Here is an 18952-nt window from a genome sequence, read left to right as displayed (position 1 = left end):
CAGCAATCCCCTTTATGAAGCATGCTGAGATCACTCCCCTTTATGAAACGCACTTACATCACTCCCCTTTGTGAGGTGCACTGACATCAATGCCCTTTATGAAGGGCGCGATTAAGATAAAAACCAGATGGTAGTTGACTCTTTTCTGGTAGCTGTGTTTCTTGAGCTCTGCAGTTAGTACAAGGTTGTAAGGATTGAGTAACAGGAGGGTATTGGTATTGGAACAGGGCAGTCAGCTGTCACTCTCCTACCCACACATATCCTTCTTGATCAGTGAAGCAGAGTAGGAGAAGCTTAACAGATGTTGCCATTGTGCTGTGAGGTGAGTCGTTGAATCATGTTCCACATTTGCAGCTGAAAAAAAGTGACTGGATCATTCGTGTAATATACAGGGCACAGTTTTGTTTGTATAGGTCAGTGGTTTTCAAACTGTCCCCCACCCCCCAACTCACATTCCATCTTAAGTAATCCCTATGCCATAAGTTCTCTGTGATTGGTAAGGGATTGCTGGGGATGTGAGTGGGAAGGAAGGTTGAGAACCATTGCTCGAGGTCTATTTGTTACTGAAATATTTTGCTTGAGAAAATTGTCATTGGCCCATTTCCTTTGGAGTTATGAAACTATGCACATAATGAGTCAATTAGGGACGATTAAAACAGTGGTTTTCAACCTTTTTCTTTCCACCCACATACCACCTGAAGCAATCCCTTACTAATCACAGAGTACTTACGGCATGGGGATTGCTTCAGGTGGAACATGAGTTTGGGGTGCAATTTGAAAACCACTGGTATAGCTATTTTAATAATCATTCAATTTTACTTGTAGTCCTAATCCTTCTAGTTCATAAAATATTTTTAAAGCTGTTAGACCTCTGGGCAATTAATGTGGGACTTTGCAATTTCCTCATACATCGAAGTGGGTGACTGGGTACACCATGCCATGCAACATTGACTCCCTTAGAAAGCCCAATCAAACAGAAAAGATAAACTAAGTCAGGGTCAGTAGAAACTAGTTGGTAAAGTTAAATCTATAGTAGATTGGCAAGGATTAGCTTATAGTTGCCAACAAAACAGCACAGACCAGCAAGTTGGCTTATCAGTAATTAATAAACTTGCAAGTTGATATGCTGAACTTTATGGTATTTCTAAAAACATTCCTTGGGCTGTACAGTAAACAGTGGCTCCTCACTTTCACAAAGCTTGCCAACCTAATAAGGGGATGGGTGTCGTTTGAGATATAATAATGGAGTCCTGAGACAAGGTTCCTATTAAATGAACAGAAACAGGAGTAGATAATGGCTGCATCATAGAGATACCGACAATACCAACGGTGCTAATATTAGCATGACGAGGTGTGAGCTCCATAGAGGGGGGTACAGAAGACAGTGCAGTGGTTCTCAACCTTTTTTTTGTTCCCACTCACATTCCGCCTTAAGTTATCCCTTACTAACCACTGAGCACCTATGGCAAAGGATGTTATAGCTGCTCTGTACTTAGTAAGGGATTACTTAACCACTGACCTAGTGGCACTGATAACCTCTAAAGCTGATATCATTTTATCCCCAACTTGAATTTGAATTTGGGGATTCTCTTTCATATTGCTGGACAACTTAATCATAATCACCTGTACCATAGATCCCTCATGGATCCCTGTGGCATCAGAATGGGATTATTTAACATTAACATTAAAACAGTACAGCACTGTACAGGCCCTTCGGCCCTCCATGTTGTGCCGAACCATATAAAAATGCTAAACCCTCCCTACCCTATAACCCTCTACTTTCCTTTCGTCTATGTGCCTATCTAATAGTGTTTTAATGGCCCCTAATGTTTCAGCCTCCACCACCACTCCTGGCATTGCATTCCAGGCCTCAACAACTCCCTGTGTAAAAAACTTACCCCTGATGTCTCCCCTATACTTTTCTCCCTCCTTAATCTTATATGTGTCCTCTAGTGGTTGTTATTCCCACCCTTGGAAACAGGTATTAGCTGTCCAATCTATCTATGCCTCTCATAATTTGTAGACCTCGATCAAGTCGCCTCTTCTCCTTCTATAGTCCAAAGAGAAAAGTCTCAACTTAGCCAACCTTGCCTCATAAGACACGCCCTCCAATCCAGGCAACATGCTGGTTAATTTCCTCTGCACCCTTTCCATAACTTCCACATCCTTCCTATAATGAGATGACCAGAACTGGGCACAATATTCCAAATGTGTTCTCACAAGAGACTTAAAAAGCTGCAACATGACTTTTTTACTCTTATACACAATCCCCCTATTAATGAAGCCCAGAATTCCATAGGCTTTTTTAACTATCCTATCAACCTGAGCAACTACCTTGAACCCCAAGGTCCCTCTGCTCATCCATGCTCTTCATTATCTGACTGTTAACCCTGTACTCAGCTTTTCGATTTGTCCTGCCAAAATGCACCACCTCACACTTGTCCAGATTAAACTCCATTTGCTATTTCTCCCAGAATTCCATGAGGCAGAGAAACCCCTCCATGAGTGCTACAGTCCTTTCTTTACTTTCTCCCTTCCCTCTATCTCTCACAGACATAACTATCTATCCTTGATTGTTGTATGTACCCACTTCATTTTGTGTGTTTGTTTATGGGCGTGCACACGCTCATGTATTTCATCCCCACTGTGACTTTCCCATGCTCGCCTCAGGGAGCAGCTCCAGCACCTCCTTGTAGCTGTTTTTGGTGAGTTCTGGCACCTAACAATGAACACTGCACCCCTGTTTTATTGCTGCTACCACTTTCTCATGGACCTTTATAAATTGTGCGTGTATGTTTTATTAAATTGTGTGAATATTTTCCCAAACTCTTATTCATGTGTGTTTTATTCCTGCTATGATTTTCTGATATTGGAGTAGGTTTATATAGGTCGGCACAACATCATGGGCTGAAGGGCTCAATACTGTGCTGTACATAATGCTTAATTATGTTTTAATTAGCCATGATTAATTTTGTTTAAATACAAGATTATAATGCATTGATCGGAATTTAGTAAATTGAATACAAAGTTTATACCTTTTTAATCTTTTGTTTCCTTCAGGTTCCTGCATGCACACAAGTACGTCATCAAAGCGTCAATTTGTCGCAGAATAGCCCATGTCCTTTCCACACTGGGCTAATCAGCAAACACATGTCAGATCACCCTGGGGATGATACACCCTACCAAGGCGGTCCATCCCTAGGGTGATCTGACGCCTGCGTACCGATTCACAATTGTTCACACTGGCAAGTTAACTGGTAGATTGGCAGTTAATTATTGGGATAAAGTGCCAGTCTGAGCACAGTGTGAAAGGGGGTGTGCCAGTAATACATCATTCTGTCAGGTAGCAGCAATGGTTAAAGAGAATTGATGTGGATCAAGAGACACTTAGCCACCTCAGGGTTGTTGACCCTTCTTTTTCCCTTTTAGTTTTGGGAGATTGGTACCACTTAGACATATCCCACCATTAACATATAATCCAAATCTCATCGAGAGTCTCTGTCCACATCTCATGTTTTATCCCACCAAGTTTGAATTTTTGCTAGATTAAAAAATCCTCCATATGGCCACTGTCCCTGAGATCATTCATACAAATCACTACTAAACGTGACTGCCCACTGATCATTACCAGTTTCTTTCATTACTGTCTCAGCTGGAGATACCATAGGGACAATAGGATCTCCTGTGTGTGTGTGTGTGTGTGTGTGTGTGTGTGTGTGTGTGTGTGTGTGTGTGTGTGTGTGTGTGTGTGTGTGTGTGTGTGTGTGTGTGTGTGTGTGTGTGTGTGTGTGTGTGTGTAGACACAAACACCACAGATAATGTACAATGTACAACTATTGACTAAAACTAAAGCTATTAACCAAGAATTCTCACCAGCAGTCAAACCCAGGATGTCTCCAATTTCAGCTTTTGTTTTATTTTATCTTTAATTTCTTCAAAACTTTGTACTTCTTTAATGCCCTCACTTCTTCCCATCTTCCTGGCCAAACACCTCAAGTCTTGCTTCACAGACTTTATTTCATATGATACATCTTGGAGAATAGGCAGCAGTCTCTACTGCTATCCGATTTTGAAATTTATGTATATTTATACAAAGAGACAAACAAACTGTTACAGAAAGCACAATGGATTTCATCATGGGTTAAAATTGTGAGAACTACTTTAATACCTTTATTATATTGTTTGTACATTATTCAAATCTTATTTTTATCTAATATAAAGGAAAATGTGTTAATAACCATTATTAATGTCCTTGACTACGATTCAGTCTACAACCTAGTTTCTAAATAATATCTTGCTGTTTGCCAACTATGTTAGTGTCAATGTCAAAGCTGTCAGCACAAACTTTCACAGATTTTGTGTCAATTATCTTAGTGACAGTGAAACACAGAGCAAGCTTGCAGACAGTATCTGATCTGGCTCATTGCATCATCCAGAACTCAGCGCTTCAAATTCAACAATTTCAGATAATCCATCAGTCCTGTCTTCCATTGACATTTCCAACATTCACATTTTTTTAAATGATTGCTGCTATAAAGATGGTGAACAAAGTTGGGGCAAATCACACATCCCTGTTTTACTCCAGATTTGATTTGAAAAAGCTCACTGCTACTGTTACTGACCATGACTATGGCAAACAGGCCATTGTTGGAGGAGATTCAGGATTCAAATGTACTTTTCAGGACATCCAAGGTGGATATCCCATAGGAATTGGATTGAGACTGAGGAAAAGGCTTTGGTGAGGTCAATGAATGCCATATACAAAGGTTGAAGTTGTTCACAACATTTTTCTTGCAGTTGTCACACTGTGAAGATCGTGTCAATTGCTCCATGTGATGTCTCTGGAAGGATATTCTTGGCTAAAGGCTTGAGCCGGTTATTCATGATGCAGGTAAGGATCGTGAGGAGTCACGTGATGGAGTAGTGGCTGGTCAGGGAATTCCAGCCCTCTCCCGAAAAGTTTAAAAAAAACACACAAAGCACAAAGGTACAAGATTAAAATTTATAATAAAGTAAAAATAAAGGTGAGAAGAAAATGGCAGCAAAGAGACAAAAGTCGAAAACAACGGGAAGAAAAGAGGAAGAAAGAATGTCGGAAGAAGAAGGTGAAGGCCTTATCTGTCCGGAGAGGCCCGCCACAGAGAGAGAAGCCCGCTCCCTCAGGTCAGTGGAAGTCCCGGGCTCGGGACTACAAAAATGGCTCACAGAGCCGAGTAAAATTGTGCAACCGCGCATGAAAAAAAAACACACTGACGGGAGGGGGGAACAGCTGCGGAGTCGATCTCCACAGCTGAGAGAGACACCTGAGGCACAGCAGCAGGTGCAGAACACAGACAATAACGACAACAAGAAAGAAGAGGGTAAAAAGAAAACAAGGAAACAACAATGGTCAATCCAGAGGAAGAAGAAGAAGAACAGAAAGAGGTGGAAGAAGAAGAGAAAGGCAAGACAATGGATGTATCTTTTTTAAATAATATATGGAATCAGTGAAAGAATGGCAATTACAAGAATTTAATGAGATAAAAAGAAGAATTAAGAATGCAGAAGAAAAAATGAACAAAATGGAAATGACCATGTCAGAGATAGGAAAAAGAGTGGAAAATATGGAAGAACGAGAAATAATTGTAGAAATGGAAGTAGAGGAATTAAAAGAGAAATTAGAAGAATCTAATAAAAAAGTTAAAGAGGCACATGAGCTGTTAGCTCAGAAGATAGATATAATAGAAAACTATAATAGAAGAAATAATATAAAGATAGTGGGCCTTAAGGAAGATGAAGAAGGCAAGAATATGAGAGAATTTATAAAAGATTGGATCCCCAGGGTCCTAGGAAGACCAGAATTACAGGAAGAAATGGAAATAGAGAGGGCACATAGAACATTAGCCCCGAAAACACAACCGCAGCAAAAACCAAGATCCATTTTAGTAAAATTCTTAAGATATACAACAAGAGAAAATATATTGGAGAAAGCAATGAAGAAAGTAAGAGAAGACAAAAAGCCACTGGAATACAAAGGTCAAAAAAAATTTTTCTATCCAGACATAAGTTTTGAACTCCTGAAGAAGAGCAAAGAGTTCAATACAGCAAAAATGATCTTATGGAAAAAAGGATATAAATTTATGTTAAAGTACCCAGCGGTACTTATAATAGTTATTCCGGGCAACAAAACAGACTATTCTCGGATCCAGAGGAAGCAAGGAAATTTGCAGAACAACTACAAAACAAGCAGAGAGATGAAGACATGTAATGAGAGTAAAAATGACCACGATCTATATGTATGTGTGTAAAGAGGTATATGTGTGTGTATATATATATATATATATATATATATATATATATATACAGTGTGTATACATGAATGTATCCGTATTTAGAGGAAAATATATAGAGTATAGATAAGAATTAATAAGTGAGGGAAAGGGAATAGAGGGAATAAGGAGGGAATTAAAAGAGTGACCTTTGTTACATATGAAAATTGAAATCTTTTCTGGGGGGGCTGGGTGGGGAGGAGTTACGGTCACTACAAAATCAGTTGACGCTTGCGAGTGAATTCGCAAATCCAAATGGAGAGGGGAGATGTGGTTGCCCGACAAGGGATAAAGGGCAACTCAGGAGGGGGAGGGGAGAATGGGGTTAAAGAAGTTTTAAATAGGAGAATAAGGAAAATGTTTGATGTTTTAGAAATGTTGTCTTATAAAGTGTTCAAAACAAGAAAGCAGAAATGGATAAGAAGGAAAGGTGATGATGGAGAAATGGAAACGGAAGATAAACAAAATATGAAATGGCTATGCTGAACTATATGACTTTAAATATTAATGGAATACATAACCAAATTAAAAGGAAGAAACTGCTAAATTTACTGAAAAAAGAAAAAAATGATATAGCATTTGTGCAAGAAACACATTTAACTGAATTGGAGCACAAGAAATTAAAGAGAATTGGGTAGGACATGTAACAGCAGCGTCGTATAATTCAAAAGCAAGAGGAGTAGCTATATTAATTAGTAAAAATGTGCCAATTAAAATAGAAGAGGAAATAATAGATCCAGCAGGGAGATATGTAATGATAAAATGTCAGATATATTCGGAGTTTTGGAATCTACTCAATGTATATTCACCTAACGAAGAAGATCAAAAGTTTTTGCAAGATATTTTCTTGAAGATAGCAGATACGCAAGGGAACATATTAATAGGAGGGGATTTCAACCTGAATTTGGATTCAAATATAGACAAAACTGGGAAAAAAATTAACAGAAAGAACAAAGTAACCAAATTTATAATTAAATCGATGGAAGAAATGCAACTTTTGGATATATGGAGGAAACAACACCCAAATGAAAAGGAATATTCATATTACTCGGGTAGACATAAAACATACTCAAGAATAGACCTATTTTTGTTATCAGCTCGTATGCAAGATAGAGTAAGAAAAACAGAATATAAAGCTAGAATATTATCGGACCATTCACCCTTGATATTGACAATAGAGTTAGAGGACATCCCTCCAAGAATGTATAGATGGAGATTAAACTCCATGCTACTTAAAAGGCAGGATTTTAGAGAATTAATTGAAAGGCAAATTAAAATGTACTTTGAAATAAATACGGAATCAGTGAAAGATAAGTTTATACTATGGGATGCAATGAAAGCGTTCATTAGAGGGCAAATAATAAGTTATGTAACCAAGATGAAGAAGGACTATAATCAGGAAACAGAGCAGTTAGAAAGGGAAATAGTAAATATAGAAAAAGAATTAGCAATGAAGGAAGATACAACTAAAAGAAGAGAATTGGCAGATAAAAAAATAAAATATGAAATACTACAAACTTATAAGGTGGAGAAGAACATATTGAAGACAAAACAGAAATATTATGAATTAGGGGAAAAAACACACAAAATTCTAGCATGGCAGCTTAAGACAGAACAAGCTAAGAAAATGGTATTGGCATCAAGGAAAAAAGACAAACAAATCACATATAATCCAACGGAGATCAAGGAAAACTTTAGAGAATTCTATGAACAATTATACCAAACTGAAAACAAAGGGAAAGAAGGGAAAATAGATGAATTTTTAACCAAAATTGAACTACCAAAATTACAAATAGAGGAACAAAATAAATTAACAGAACCATTTGAAATAGTAGAAATACAAGAGATAATAAAAAAAAATTACCAAATAATAAAACACTAGGAGAGGATGGATTCCCAATAGAATTCTATAAAACATTTAAAGATTTATTAATTCCTCCCCTCCTGGAAGTAATCAACCAGAGTGATAAAACACAAAGCTTACCAGACTCATGTAAAACAGCAATAATTACAGTAATACCAAAGCAAGGGAAAGATCCACTCGCACCAGCATCATATAGACCAATATCATTACTTAACACAGATTATAAGATAATAGCTAAACTATTAGCAAACAGATTAGCAGAGTATGTACCTAAAATGGTAAATCTAGACCAAACTGGATTTATTAAAAAAAGACGCACAACAGACAATATTTGTAAATTTCCATTCAGATGGCAAATGCAAGCAATAAGATACCTAGGTATACAAATAAATAAAAATCTCAGCCATCTATATAAACTCAATTATTATCCACTAATGAAAAAATTACAGGACGATTTAGAGCATTGGAAAGATTTACCATTAACACTAATAGGAAGGATAAACTGTATTAAAATGAACATTTTCCCAAGGATATTATACCTATTCCAGGCATTGCCAATACACTTGACAGAAAAATCCTTCAAGGAGTTAAAGAAAATAATAAGGAAATTTTTATGGAAAGGGGGGAAACCGAGGATAGCACAAGATAAATTAACTGAATGGTATAAACAAGGAGGCTTACAACTGCCAAACTTTAAAATTATTATAGAGCCGCACAATTAAGATACCTATCAGATTTTTATCAAACAAGGGAAAAGCCAGATTGGACTAGAGTAGAATTAGATAAAATAGGGGAAAAGATACCTGAACACATATTATATAAATGGGACGAAAAATTGGTACAACGTAGGAGTTCTCCAGTATTACATCATCTACTCAATATTTGGAAAAAGATTCATGTAGAAAGGAATAAAACAAATTACCAATTACCAAAACTAATATTGATGCAAAATAAGTTACTCCCTTTTACAATAGATAACCTTTCCTTTAGAGAATGGGAGAAAAAAGGGATCAAAAGAATAGAAAATTGTTTATCAGGAAATAGATTATTATCCTTTGAACAAATGAAAGATAAATACAATATAACTCAAGATACAGTGCTGGCATATTACCAATTGAGATCCTACTTGAAGGACAAATTAGGAAGCAGTCTGAAGTTATCAGAGGGAAGTTACTTTGAATATGTGATTACAGATACAATGATAATCAAAAGATTTACAACAAATATGTATATTAAACTGCAAGAAAAGGAGAATGAGGAAACAAATGGTAAAACTAAACAAAAATGGGAACAAGATTTAAATATAATGATAAAAAAGGAAACATGGGAGAAATTATGTTCTGGAACGATGAGAAATACAATAAATACGAGGTTTTGTATGATACAATATAACTGGATACACAGACTATACATTACACCTCAAAAGTTAAATAAATGGGACCCAACAGTATCTGATAGATGTTTTCGATGTAAAAAAGAAATGGGAACAACAATTCATGCAATCTGGACATGTGAGAAAGTAGAAAAATTTTGGGAAGATCTAAACCAAATATTAAATAAAATTACAGAAAACAATATACCAAAAAATCCAGAGATTTTCCTCCTAAGTAACATAAAAAACAACGAATTTGGAATTGATTTGGATGGTGCACAAAAAAGATTTGTTAAGATAGCTCTAGCCGTAGCAAAAAAATGTATTATGTCAACCAGGAAATTGGAAGATAATTTGAAAATACAACAATGATATATAGAAATGAATAAATGTATTCCATTAGAAAAAATAACATATAGTTTAAGAAATAATATGGAAATATTTGAACAAATATGGGAGCCTTACATGAAACACAATAGAGAAAACCTACCGGGGACATTCACTACCTAAATTAACGAAAGGAGAAGGAAATGAAAAGAATTGACTCAGTGGAATTTCTTGTTTATTTTTATTGAATGACAACATTGTTTGACTGGTTTAATGTATCTTAGATTTTGTACTTTAAATGGATGGGGGGGAGGTAGGGAGGGTGGGATGGGAGGAGGGAGGGGGGAGAAAATGACACTGTATATATTTGAAAAGGAAAATGTATGTATCATGGTCAATGTGGTTTATGGTGTGAAAAATAAAAAATTAAAAAAAAATGCAGGTAAGGATCTTTCCTGCTATTGCTAACAGGGAAATTCCACGATAGTTTCCACATTCGGAACAATTGCTTTTCCTTTGGTTGATGGTAACGATTGCTGAGTCTCTAAAGCAGTGGTTCTCAACCTTTTTCCTTCTACTCACATACCACTTTAAGAAAAAGAAAAAGTTTGAAAACCACTGTTTTAATCGTACCTAATTGACTCACTATGTGCACGGTTTCATAACTCTAAAGAAAATGGGCAAATGACAATTTTTCTCAAGCAAAATATTTCATCAACAATTGGACCTAGAGCAGTGGTTCTCAACCTTCCCATCCCACCCACATACCACCTTAAGCAATCCCTTACTAATCACAGAGCACTGAATACTTAAAGTGATATGTGAATGGAAGGAAAAAGGTTGAGAACCACTACTCTAAAGTCTGCTAGTACATCTTCATTTATCTAGATGCAGTTGGTAATGAAGAGGGTTACTTCCAGTTTTTGTAGACCTCAGCTGGTATTTCATTGGGTCCAGCAGCCTTATTGTTTTTCAAGGCTTTGATGGTCACTTTTACTTCTTCAAGTGCTGGTATTTTGCTTAGGAGTTGTCAATGGGTTGTTTTGGAATGTTGATAATCACATTCCTGTCAAATGAGATGGTTTGATTTAGAAGAGTTTCAAAGTGCTTTCTCCATCAAAATTTGATGTCAACATTGCTCGTGGGAGGAGTCAGGTGATGGAGTAGTGGCCGGTAAGAGAATACCAGCCCTCTCCAGAAAAGAAGAAATAAAGTGAAGAAAATACAAAGTTCAAGAAACACAAAACACAACAAATAAAAGATAAAGTTGTGGAGAAAAGAAAGAAAATGGCACCCAAGAAAGAAAAAGTAAAAACAATGGGGAAAAAAAGAAGAAAAGGTGCCGGAAGAGAAAGGAGAAGGCCTTACCTGCATGAAGAAACAGGGAGCCATCGTGGAGAAAAGAGCCCGCTCCCCAAGGTTGGTGACAACCCTATAGTGTTGTGACTTCCCGACCATTGGACGGCAAAAATGGCTCTGAGCCAAACAGAGGCGCGAAACTGCGCACACTAAGGAAAAAGAAAACACCCACAGGAGAGGGACCCAGCTGAGGAGCGAACTAACACAGCGCGACCAGCTGAGGGATGTCCGACATCAGGGCTCTCAGCTGGAAGAAGAGGAAAGTGATAGGAAAGGGAGTGATAGGAAAGAAGAACAGCAACAGGAGGCCCAACAGATGACTAGCCTAGAAAAAGAGGACCAACAGCAAGAAGCCATGCAAGAAGATGCCCAGCAAAGTGAGGCAAGCAGCTCAACAAGAAAGTCAGAAGAGACACAGATACAAGGAAGAGAAGTAGAAGACACAAACACAGTTGCAGACACAGAAGAAGAGGAAGAAGAAGACCAAGCTCTGCACAGAGGAATAGAAAGGAAAATGGATGGACAGTATATAGATTAATTTTTTTTAAAGAACAAATGAGAGCATTAAAAGAATGGTTGACATTAGAATTTAGTGAAATGAAAAGAAAAATGAAAACTACAGAAGAAAAAGTGAGTAGAATAGAGCTGGTCATGACAGAAATAAGGAAAAGATTAGAAAATGTGGAAGAACGAGAAACGGCTGTAGAAATGGAAGTGAATGACTTAAGAAGAAAATTGGAAGTCAGTGACAAAAAAGTTAAAGAGTCACAAGAGTTGTTAGTTCAGAAGATGGATATAATGGAAAATTATAGTAGGCGAAATAACATAAAGATAGTGGGCCTAAAGGAAGATGAAGGCACAAATATGAAAGAATTTATAAAAGAATGGATCCCAAAAGTCCTGGGAATGCCAGAAATACAGGAAGGAATGGAAATAGAAAGGGCACATAGAACATTAGCCCCGAAACCACAGTCACAACAAAAACCAAGATCTGTTTTAGTAGAATTTCTGAGACACACGACAAGAGAAAACATATTGGAGAAGGCAAGGAATAAAATTAGAGAAGACAAAAAACCATTAGAGTACAAGGGTCAAAATTTTTTTTTTTTTTTTTTACCCAGACACAAGTTTTGAACTCCTAACGAAGAGGAAGGATGTTAACACAGCAAAATCGACCCTATGGAAAAAAGGCTATAAATTTATGTTAAGATATCCAGCAGTGCTTAGAATAGTTATCCGGGGGAGCAAAACTGACTGTTCTCAGATCCGGAGAAAGCACGAAAATTTGCAGAATCCCTGCAGGACAGAAAGAGAGATGAAGAGATGTAACAAGAATGAAGAACGACGACAAACTGCATATAAAGATGTAAAAATAATGTATAAGTAAGAACTAAAGAAGGGAAAGAAAAGGGAAGTAAGGGAGAGGGTAAAAAGAGAAGAAAAGAGGGTGAGCTTTGTTAAATGTGAAGATAAAAGTCTTTTCTGGAGGGGGTTGGGTGGGAGAGAACAACAGTCACTGTGAAATCAGTTGACGCTTGCGAGTGGGTTCGCAATCCAAATGGAGAGGGGAGTTGTGGTTGACTGGCAAGGGACAAGGGGCAACTCAGAGAAGGGGGGGACATTTGGGGGTTAAGGTAATATTGAATGTGGGAGTTGTTGAAGTATTTTATGTTTTAAAAGTGTTGTCATACATTGAGTTCAAAAAGGGAAAAATGAGAGATGAAAATGGGGAAAAGGGGGAAGGTGGTAGTGAGGAAACGGAAATGAGGTATAAACAGAATATGAGATGGTCATGTTGAACTATATGACTATAAATATTAATGGAATACATAACCAAATTAAACAAAAAAGGCTATTAAATTTCCTGCAAAAAGAAAAAATAGAGATAGCATTTGTGCAGGATACGCATCTAACTAAAGTGGAACATAATAAATTAAGGAGAGACTGGGTAAGGCACGTAGCGGCAGCATCAAATAATTCAAAAGCCAGAGGTGTAGCTATATTAATAAATAAAAATGTACCAATCAAAATAGAAGAGGAAATAATAGATCCAGCAGGGAGGTATGTAATGATAAAGTGTCAGATATTCAGAATTGTGGAATTTGATCTATATATATGCACCTAATGAAGAGCATCAAAAGTTTATGCAAGTATTTTTTTGATGATTGTAGATACGCAGGGGAATATATTGATAGGAGGGGATTTTAACCTTAATTTGGACCCATTGTTGGATAAAACTGGACAAAAGACTAGCAAAAAGAATAAAGTGGCCAAATTTATGGTTAAATCAATGCAGGAAATGAAACTTATGGATATATGGAGGAGGCAGCACACAAGGGAGAAGGAATACTCATATTATTCGAGTAGGCATAAAACATACTCAACGATTGATATGTTTTTGTTGTTGGCCCATATTCAAGGGAGAGTTAGGAAAACTGAATATAAAGCTAGATTGCTATCTGATCACTCACCCCTGTTATTAGCAATAGAACTGGAGGACATCCCATCAAGAACATATAGATGGAGATTAAACTCCATGCTACTTAAAAGACAGGAATTTAAAGAATTTATTGAATGCCAAATTAAAATGTACTTTGAAATAAATACGGAATCAGTGAAAGACAAATTTATATTATGGGATGCAATGAAAGCCTTCATTAGAGGGCAGATAATAAGTTATGTAACTAAGATGAAAAATGACTACAATCGGGAAATAGAACAATTGGAAAGGGAGATAGTAAGTACAGAAAAAGAACTAGCCACAGGGAAGATATAACAAAAAGAAGAGAATTGGCAGACAAAAAAAAATATGAAACATTACAAACATATAAGGTAGAGAAGAACATAATGAAAATAAAGCAAAAGTATTATGAGCTAGGAGAAAAAACGCACAAAATATTAGCCTGGCAACTTAAAACAGAACAAGCTAAAAGAACTGTATTGGCATCAAGGAAAAAGGACAAACAAATTACATATAATCCAATGGAGATTAATGAGGAATTTAAGGAATTTTATGAACAATTATACCAAACTGAGAATGAGGGGAAACAAGACAAAATAGAAGAGTTTTTAGTTAAATTGAACTGCCGAAATTGCAAGAAGAAGAGCAAAACAAGCTGATAAAACCATTTGAAATAGAGGAAATACAGGATATATTAAAAAAGCTGCCAAACAATAAAACATCAGGAGAGGATGGATTCCCAATAGAATTCTATAAAACATTTAAAGAGTTATTAATTCCTCCTCTCCTGGAAGTAATGAACCAGATAGAAGAAACACAAAACTTGCCAGATTCATGTAAGACAGCAATAATTACAGTAATACCAAAGATGGGAAAGGATCCACTAACACCAGCATCATATAGACCAATATCTCTACTTAATTCAGATTTAAGATAATAGCAAAATTATTAGCAAACAGATTGGCTGACTGTGTACCAAAAATAGTAAAACAAGATCAAACTGGATTTATTAAGAAAAGACGAAGAGCAGATAATGTCTGTAAATTTATTAATTTAATTCTTGCAGTTCAAGGAAATAAGATGCCAACAGTGCCTGTTGCTTTAGATGCAGAAAAAGCCTTTGACAGGGTAGAATGGAATTATTTATTTAAAGTATTACAGAGGTTCAACCTACCAGAAAAATATATTAATTGGATTAAAGCATTATATAATGGACCATTGGTGAAGGTGACAGTAAATGGATATGTATCAAACCAATTTAAATTAAGTAGAGCAACTAGGCAGGGATGTCCACTATCTCCCTCACTGTTCGCTTTCGCAATAGAACCATTGGCAGAACAGATAAAAACAGAAAATAAAATAAAAGGGATAAAAATAAAGGAGAAGGAGTATAAAATCAGTTTATTTGCAGATGACATCATAGTATACTTAACAGAACCAGAAATATCAATAAAAGAACTACATAAGAAATTGAAAGAATATGGAGAAACATCGGGGTACAAGATCAACGAAAATAAAAGTGAAGCGATGCCAATGAGTAATGCGGATTATGTAGAATTTTTAAAAAATCACCATTTAAATGGCAAACACAAGCAATCCGATACCTAGGTATTAGATTAGATAATAATTTAAGCCACCTGTACAAATTAAATTATCAGCCATTAATGAAGAAATTACAGGAAGTCTTAGAACATTGGAAAAAATTACCACTAACACTGATAGGGAGGGTAAATTGCATTAAAATGAATGTCTTCCCAAGGATGCAATATTTATTTCAATCGTTACCAATTCCCTTAATAGAGAAATTCTTCAATGAACTAAAGAGAATAATAAGGAAATTCTTATGGAAAGGGGGGAAACCGAGGGTAGTGTTAGATAAATTAACAGAGTGGTACTAACAAGGTGGTTTGCAGTTACCAAATTTTAAAAATTATTATAGAGCAGCACAATTAAGGTATTTATCAGATTTTTATCAGACAAGAGAAAAATCAGATTGGACTAAGATAGAGCTAGATAAAATAGGGGAGAAGGTACCGGAACATATACTTTATAAATGGGATGAAAAGCTGGTGCAATATAAAAGTTCACCAGTACTGCATCATTTACTCAATACATGGAAGAAGATTCACTTAAAAAGGAAAAAAACAAATTACCAACTATAAAATTATTATTGATGCAAAATCAACTAATCCCTTTTACAATAGATAACCTTTCCTTTAGAGAATGGGAGAGAAAAAGAATTAAAAGAATAGAAAATTGTTTTTTGGGAAATAATTTATTAACATTTGAACAAATGAAGTACAAATATGGAATAACTCAAGGTACAATGTTTGCATGTCACCAACTGAAAACCTACTTAAAGGACAAATTGGAAAGCAGACTGAGATTACCAGAAGGAAGCAGCTTTGAATATGTGATTACAGACACAATGATAATTAAAAGATTTATAATGAACATGTACATCAAGCTGCAAGAGAAGGAAAATGATGAAATAAGCTATAAACCCAAACAAAAGTGGGAAAACGATTTAAACATAAAGATAAAAAATGAAATATGGGAAAAGTTAAACTCTGGAACTATGAAGAATATAATAAACACAAGGTTACGCATGATATAGTATAATTGGTTACACAGGCTATATATCACTCCCCAAAAGTTAAATAAATGGGATCCAACAGTATCAGATAGATATTTTCACTGTAAGAAGGAAATGAGAACAACAGTACATGCAATTTGGGTATGTGAGAAAGTGAAAATGTTTTGGGAAGATCTAAATCAGGTATTAAATAAAATCACAAAAAGCAACATACCAAAAACTCCAGAGATCTTTCTTCTAAGTAATATAAGAAGTAAAGAATTAGGCCTCAAACTGAATGAAGCGCAAAAAAGATTTATTATGATAGCCTTAGCTGTAGCAAAAAAATGTATAATGTCAGCTTGGAAATCAGAAGAGAGCCTGAGAGTACAGCAATGGTACATAGAAATGAATAAATGTATTCCATTGGAAAAAAATAACATATAATTTAAAAAATAAAGTCACATTATTTGAACAAATTTGGGAACTGAACATGGAACACAACAGAGAGGACTTGCCTTGGACCTCCACCCCCTAAAATGATAAGAAGACAAAATGACTTGATCCAGTGTGTAAAAGTAGATGACACAATTTTCTTGTTTATTTTCATTGTGTGATGACATTGTTTAATGGTTTTATTGTATTGTATATGTTGAACGTTTAATGGTTTGGAGGGGGGTGGGAAGGAGGGAGGGAAGGTAGGGGGGGAAAATGGGAGAAAATGCCACTGTGTATATTTAAGAGGGAAATGTTTGTATGTATTTTGATTGATAAGGTTCACAGTGTGAAAAATAAAAAAAAATAAAAAAAAACATTGCTCGTCAGGATGGTTAAACCATCTTTGCTTTTGAGAGGAACTTCATCCTGAGTAGATGGGCCAAAAATTTTTAGTTGTGTTAAAAAAGCCTCGAGTGACATTTGCATCTGCTCATTGTTGGATTTCCTGAGCTTCCTTCCTCCGCCATTGATTTTTCAGGTTTCGGGTGCTCTTCTGGACTGCAGCCTTGCATTCCTGATAGCGTTTCCTTTTGGTAGCCAATTGTTGGTCATTTTGTAAGATAATGAAAGCTTTTCTCTTTTTGTCGATGAGTTGTTGGAGTAGTTTGCCATTATCATTGAATCAATCCTGATGTTTTTTCTTGTCCTGAACCCAATTGTTTCTTTGCAGGAGGTGATGATAGCATTCTTCAATCAATTCCAGTGTTCTTCTAGATGGTGGGATTTGTTGAGGCAGTTGTTCTTGGAGATATTGTTGAAACTTTTGTTCTTGGTTGATGTCTTGAAAAATGTCAACATTGAATTTCTTAACAGTGTTCGATTTTGATGTTTCCTTTTAGGCCGAATCTTCATTCTCATGGTGGACAAGATGAACTGATGCTCTGTCCAGCACTCATCGGCACCAGTAACAGCTCTTGTTATCAGTACATCTTGTTGGTCTTGAGATCGTACGATGATGTAGTCAATGAGGTGCTAATGTTTGGAGCGTGGATGATGCCAGGAGACTTGCTGCTTTTTTTTTCTGGTGAAATAAGGTGTTTGTAATCACCAGTTTGTGTTCAGCACATTTGGTAGTTTTATATGGGTCAGTACAATCTCATGGGCCTGTACTCTGCTGTAATGTTCTATGGACACTACCTCACTTTTTTGCACTACTTGTTAATTATATTTTTAAAAAACCTTATATTTACGGAATTGTAATTTTATAGTAATTTTTGCACCTTGTTCTGCACCACACTGCTGCCGCAAAACAACACTTTTCATGACACACGTTTATGACAATAAACCTGATTCAGATTCAGCAGTTTGCACAGCTTCACTATTCAGCTCGAAAGTTTTCCAAGATGATTCAACATAAGATTTAAAAATAAACATTCTGCCAATGGAAGCAAGGGGGAGTGTTTGCTATCCATCCATTACTCAGGATTTAATTGTGAGTTTCTACAAAGTCCAAATATCTGAAGACATTGTCAACTGAACCAAAGTTTACCATCTGCGATGTCCTGTGTGATGAAGACGTGACCTCATCCATGGCATCTTAATTCAATTAAGAAAGCACTTGCCATGAAATTAGAACACTGTGCCTTCAGTACCCCAGTGTCAATCTAAGTGCATGATCTCGAGCAGCCATTCTCAATCCTTTTTTGGGTATGCCCCCCCCCCACCTCGGACTCTGCTCAAAGTTTATGGGCCCCCTGCAAGCAGTCAAGTTTTGGTTTCTTCTGTACTTTTTTGTACTAATGACGACATAAAAAATATTTATGTTACACAAAATGTGGTGAAAACAAAATAAGGCTTTTACTTAAATGTGCTGTTGCCACCAGGGGCCCAGATGGCCCCCATTGAAAATGGCTGCTCTAGAGTTTGACCTCGAAGGAAAGCTACATTGTCCAAGATGCACTCTTTCAAATGAGATCAGCACCAAATGCACAAGATTTTGTGCGCTTTTCAAAGCCATTCATTTTCCTAATGTTCTCACCATTCCAACCCCAAACATGCCTTTCTATTTACTCATTTGCAATGTCTCAGATCTTGGTTTCATTAGTTTTTCTGTATGAAACCTTAATGTAATGGTTCAGAACATTAAACTGGCTTTGCAGAAATTGATACTATGACAAACTTATTCTCTTTGTTTAACGTAAACTGATGGAATAAATACTCAATTGTCAAAGTGCAAGGTCTTGACCTG

At 36.3% G+C, this 18952-nt stretch overlaps 1 long non-coding RNA gene across 1 annotated transcript; it reads left to right on the top strand.

Annotated features, from left to right (window-relative positions):
- The first annotated feature begins 91 nt into the window (after nucleotides 1–91).
- LOC138748351 (uncharacterized) lies at nucleotides 92–17947 on the top strand. Its single transcript, XR_011347967.1, has 2 exons — nucleotides 92–322; nucleotides 17604–17947. It is a non-coding gene; the product is annotated as an uncharacterized lncRNA (long non-coding RNA).
- Nucleotides 17948–18952: the final 1005 nt, after the last annotated feature.

The sequence above is a fragment of the Narcine bancroftii genome, chromosome 1 (assembly GCF_036971445.1).
Source record: "Narcine bancroftii isolate sNarBan1 chromosome 1, sNarBan1.hap1, whole genome shotgun sequence".
Lineage (NCBI taxonomy): Eukaryota > Metazoa > Chordata > Chondrichthyes > Torpediniformes > Narcinidae > Narcine > Narcine bancroftii.
This window is presented reverse-complemented; position numbering and strand designations above follow the sequence as displayed.